We start from the raw sequence: 6357 nt of genomic DNA on the forward strand, positions 1-6357 counted from the left end.
CCGCCGCGCGTGCGCACGACCCCCGCTCGCACAGAGCGGGACTCCCCGGGTAACCTCATCGCGGCGTGGATTGGCAGCGACTCTCTCCTGATCCCGCCCCCATTGGCAGGGAAAGCCAATCGCGACTGGGCGTTGCGTGAGACCGCGGGCGGCGTGCCTCGGCCTCGAGCGTGAGGTGCGGAGGCGGGTGCGGGCGGCGGGTGAGGGGAGCGGGGGTCTCGGTCTCATTGGGGACGGAGGTGCGTCGCTTCCTTCTCGCCGGCTGCAGCCTACTTACGGGTACTACTGGCCTCTCGCCAGCTAGTTGTCTTTTCTTCGGACATAGAGTGAGCTGCAGCAACCCTCTCCTTAGCTGGCGCCTGTCAGGCATCAGCACCCCTGAGGCCTGCGCCTGACTGCCCCTGCCCTACTCTGCCATCTTCCCGGATCGACCCCAGAAGCTTAAATCTGGTGGTGTAAACATGAGAGAAAGCTGATTTCAAGCAGAGACTGTGAGTGGTCTTAGCCTCAGCAGTCAGGCCAGTGAAGCGATGGCGACGGTGAGTTACCCGCAGGAAAGTGGAGCAGACAGCTGCCCAGAGAGGTTTCTGATGGATGTGAGGAAAGGAATCGTGCTTTACCCATCTCTCCATAGTCGGGAGGAGGTTCCAGACCTCCTCCCGTTGTCTGTGCGTGGCTTAAGAGTTCAGCAGCATCAGAAAATTTGCGACCAGGTATTTTGAAAGTCCACACTTGCTGGAGTTTCCATCTTGGCAGTGCTGTGGGAAGTGTGAGTTTTGGTCACCGATGCTCTCTGATGCTTCTGCCTATCCAACTGATGCTGATATATGGCTTGCTAAGAGTCTAGTGTATTTATACCTTGCCTTAAAATTAGGAGGTTAAACATGTGGTAAATAGCCAGCTTTGTGCCATTTAAAAAAAATATAAGTAATACATCCCAAATGACTGGTTAGCTTAATATCCTAACCAAAAGAGAAAATCTGATAAGTAATTCAAATAATGTTGAAATAAAGGTATATAGTACAAGTCTACCCTCTTTTAGTAAAAATAGCTATAACACTGTTTTGAGGAGGTACTTAGTGCTGCATGATATTTTCATTAAGACTGAGTATATGCAGTGCCAATAAACCATAGAAATGCTGCCAGATTTGCTGCCAGATCTGAAGACAAAGTCTGTAAGAGAACAAGAGATGGTCTCTAAAGAGGTTCTGGTAGCGGGTTCTATGTTGTACTCTATTTTTAGCAATGAATTGAAAGCTGCTGAAAAAATCCAGCTTCAGGATTAATGGAGTCATAAGTAATGATGAGGAGAGGGCACCAATCAGAATGGTTGGTAGAAGCAGCCCATTGAAACTTAGTCAACTTTAATCCAGCCAACTATAAAAGTGTCTGTCTTAACAACCAAGTGTGGAGGCTGTTACTGTAGAGTAGAAGGCTATAGCCTAGGAAGGTAATGACTTTGAGAAGGATTTAAGGGTCAAAATAAGCAAGCAATCAGATAAAGGCTCGCCTGTGCACTGCTATGGCAGGAAAGGAATAATTGATGAATAAACAATGAAAAAGTGTTTGTTTTACCTCTCATATTTGGCCTCAATAATGCCATCCACAGGATAATGCATGCAATCCTGGTTTTCACATTTGGAAAATAAGAGAGTGCAAAAGAGTGAAGCAAAGTTTTCTGATGGCTGGAGAAAATGCATTACACTGGGAGGTTTTAAATGCTCAGGCTGCTAAAACTTACCAAAAAGTGGACTGAGAGATGTCTTGATTGTAGTGTATAGGAACATTCCTGGAGGAAAATACAAAATATTAAAGGGCTCTAATCTATTGAAGAAAGGCATAATAAGAAGTAATGGCCAGAAGCAAAAGGCAGACACATTTTTACATGGTTAACCACTAGAAGACATTCTGAGAAGCTGAGGATTTGCCATTGGTTTATGTCTCCTGTTGAAGTTTAGATGTATTTCTGAAAATGAGTTTTCAGCCAAGCAGAAGTTATGTTTTATTTTATTGGATGATTACATGTTGAAATCTGATGGTCCATGATATAGACAGTGTCAGGTTAATCTAGTGGGACCATCATGGTTGACATTTTAAATGCCAGAAGCAGACATTTCGTTAATAACCGTGAGCATTAGAATCAATTTATTTTGCCTTGAAATCCTTACGCTCTGTAAAAAAAAAGCTGATCTGAATTAAGCTTTTGGCTCCAGGATATACTTACTGAGACAGTATCTAAAGGTTTTGGCCTTTTGCTTCCTAAATTTACATTCTTGGGATTACTAGGAAAAAAATTATCTGCATTTCCATTTAAATTTCTGAAGGAGTTGATACTTACTAGAAAATTTCTCATAAAGTCTGCATAATAATCTTCCAAGAAACACTTCACAAGGTGAACATCAGTTATGTAAAATTGCCTCAAGGCCAAGAGAATCAGAATGCACCAGTGAATCCTGATAGATTTCCTATATTGTACATGATATGTATTTATATGTTGCATATGTTTGCCTTATACAGTCTTAACCTCACTTGAGGCATTATTTGGACATAAACAATTATATTACCAATGCAAGAGCTCAATGCAAGAGCTTCTATTACTGAAAGAGGGATGAATGAAATATGAACAAGATTTCAGATCAGCAGCTTAGCAAAGAAACATGAAAAAACCACCCCTTGAAGTGATACATGAGCAATTTTTCTATCTTGAGAATGGAAGGTGTGCTGTCATTTCTCTGCCTTCAGAGAAATGTGTGATGCTAATCGTGCAAGATATATGTGCTTCCTAATTTACATGCTTCCATTTTTCCTGGCTCTTCAGCAGAAAATGCAAAGATAGGAGCTGAAAAACAAGCTGCTGCCTTCTTTTGTGCATTTTCCCAGAGTGAAACCACAATCTCCCTTTAAACACAGAACGAACTGAAATCTGTTAATTAACTTGGTGATGAATTCTGGAATGAGATCTGAATAACTGTACAGGTGAAAGCAAAATCACAATGATTACAAAGGATCAAGCGAGACTTGTCTTTGTGGTGTGCACTTGGGAACTTAGAAAAGCAGAAAGTGTTTGTGTGTATGTGGTTGAAACTTGTTTACTTTGAACTATTAGAGTGCAAGTGGCATGACATAAATACTGAAGAAGTTTTAAATTACCTTTGTGTATTTAAAGTAACAAACTGTTGCAGTGGCCACTCTGAGAGGGGAGTGGAATGCACCCAGAAACTGAACTTGTCCAGAAATGTGTTTCTTTATACTGTCTGCAACAGAAGGCCTCAAAGCCGTTCTGAATACATCTCAGTTTGCAGCACAAGTGCTGCCTGAGCATGCCACCCGTAATACATGCATTTTCAAGGGTGCCTGGCAAACCAGCACACTCACAGCCACATTCCCACAGGCTGTAAATATTTGACAAGACAGCTGTGGGAATCGATGGCAAATGAGGTGCAGAATGTGTTGCACTTACAGCTGCTGCTGCTGCAACCACCTGCCCAAGTGACAGGAGCAGAACCGGGCATCCCTTTGGCTGACCACTGGTTTCTGAGTGTATTTAAGGTGCTGTTTCTGCCTTGTAAAGCTTTAAACAGTTGGAGACCAGTTTATCTGAGTCATCGGCAGCCAGTTGCTTTTCTCTCCGAGTATAACCAAAGGAGCAGGTGGCAGGGCATTCTCAGCGGCTGTGGGACTTGTTTTCCATACCCATCAGAAATAGCTTGAATCTGGTCATTTTTTTTGTGCAAAAAGACATCTGTTTGATAGCATTTTGTTAAAAGATTATTTCCCAGCATTGCTGATGGATGGAAATGAGTATCTGGAGAGGTCTCAATGGAGAGTTTCCTATTGAAATAATTATTCTAGTGCTGCTATGGTTTCCTTATAGTATTAATGATGTTAAAGTGCCTAGAGTCAGAGGAAGGCTTCTTTTTAGACAATTGTGAATGTAAGTTAATGGGCTAATCATAGTAGTTTTAGTTTTTGAAGAAATCTGTGAGTACCCAGATTTGAAAAAGCAAGAGTGCATTTATCATGTATTTTCATTTATCATATCTTAGTCCTGAAGAGTACATGGGGGAATAAGGACATTTCAAATTAATACATATTACTGTGAGCAAAAAATCCCCAGAGAGTGCTATAATTTATTCCTGAGTATGAGTTTCCTCAGTGAAGGAGCACTGGGAAGTGCTAATGTTACCTTACAGAAGTGGGAGAAAGAACATACTGAAGGGATTTCAGCTCACTTTTGCTATACTTGGTCATTGCTGAGTTCTGCACAGTACTTTAAGGTATTAAAGTACAGCTTGTTTCTGTACAAGTTACCACTTATGAATTCCAGTGATGGCTTTTTCATTAGAACTTAAAAGAATTCAGCTATCTTTGGGAAAAATATATTTAATGAACCAGTTTAGTGCTTCTCTTAGATAAGGTCTTACAACTATGTTATTCTCCTTGAGTAGAAAAAAAAAGTGAAGCCATTTGGAAAGAGTAAGGCTTGGGTCTTGTCTCTTTCCTGTTGATATTCTAATTTCTGTGCACATACCAACTGCAATAAAAAATTAGTTCAATGACTTGCTGCAATCCCCTGGTTTCAGTTTAGCCTGGCAATGCCTTTATTTCTGCAGGATAATGCTCAAAGTTACATGTGTAAGAGTGCCCTTTTTATATTTTTGTTTGGGTTTTCAGCTTTCCCTGTATCATTTGCAAATTTGTTGAACTCTTTCGGCAAGTATCCTTGTTCACACACTGTTAAATTGCTGTAGCTTTTGGGTATGACAGGAGAAGGTCACGGCATACCTCAGAAATCTGATCCATTGGCAGACGAGAAAAATTTAATTGTGAAGGCCCAAATAACATTACATTAGTGACAATACCTTCAGCAACAAAAGCAGAAAGTACAGGCTTTGTTTAAATGATGAATGTTTTGCTTCCAAGTTACAGGCCTGGATTTTCCAGGGAGTAGAATTAAGGAGCTTTGACATGTCCCTATTTTAGCACAGAGTGGCACAGAAGCACATGTTCTCGTGTCACAGGACAGTACTTTTTATTACACTGCTACCTCATTTCGGTGAGGGCTGGGGATCTCCACCATTACTGAATCTGCCCAGCTCTTTGGGTTGTCCTTTCTCTTTTTATTTCATGTATCTATATTGGCATGCAGTCTTGGGAAGGCATGTAATTTTAGTGTCTAGGGAAGTGTGTGCAGATGCAAAGTGTACAACGCTGTGATTTGTTACAACAAAGAAGAGTAACAAATTTGAAAATAAGTAATAAAAGAGACTGCAGTGATAAGGTCTCCTCTGCAAAGTCATTCTAGGAATGCAGTTGTTAGTCTTTTCATTCTTCTATGAAGTTGTACCTGTGGGTTTTACCATGTCACGTGCCATTTCAGACATAATTCAGATAAGGTGACACTAGTTAAGGACTACTTCTATCATGTTGAACATTAGACTATTTGATTTTTGACATTATTTTAAGTTACTATTTGTGCTCAGTTATGGCATGAGAGTATCTTACAAGCATTATTTGGCAACTCCTCCAGAGAACTGTCTGGGGGAGTATAATGTGTGAGTCCTGCCCCTTCATTTTTCAACTGAGAATGAGACACAGCTTTGGTAATGGTTTCATTATACTCCCATTTCTTCCATCCTGTAATTTTAATTTTCTAATCTGCTGTCTTGTGTGTTGAGACAATGGAGTTTTTTCTTCCCATGGTGTCTCAAAGAGACTGGTAAATCCTAAAGCAACAACAAACTCTTTGTCTTATTGGCTCTTTGTCTCAGGGTTTCAAATGGAAAACAAATTTGGAAAGGCAGAGGAGAGGCTAGTTACTTTGTGGATGGGTAGGATTTGTTTGCTCTTTCTTCAGAAACAAGAGATCAAAAAAGAGGAGGCGGCTTTAGGTTCCTGCCTTTTCAAAAGCTTGGGATAGTAATACTTAATTATGGGTGTTAAACTGTAGTTTCTGGAAAGTGTTTCTTCACTCTGGCTACCGGGGATTAAATTGTAGAATTTCCTGATTTTATGCAGAATAGAATCATAGAATGATGGGGGTTGGAAGGGACCTTTAGAGATCATCTAGTCCAAGCCCCCTGCAGAAGCAGCTCCACCTAGATCAGGTCACATAGGAACATGTCCAGGCAGGTCTTGAAGACCTCCAAGGAAGGAGCCTCCACACCCTCCCTGGGCAGCCTGTGCCAGGGCTCCGTCACTCTCACAGTAAAATAGTTTTTTCTTATATTTAAGTGGAACTTTTTGTATTCCAGCTTTATCCCTCACCCCTTGTCCTGTTGCAAGATACCATAGAAAAAAGGAATGTCCCAACCTCCTGACATCCACCATTTAGATATTTGTAAATATTAATAAGAT

This window comes from Colius striatus, chromosome 6, assembly GCF_028858725.1.
Source record: "Colius striatus isolate bColStr4 chromosome 6, bColStr4.1.hap1, whole genome shotgun sequence".
NCBI lineage: Eukaryota > Metazoa > Chordata > Aves > Coliiformes > Coliidae > Colius > Colius striatus.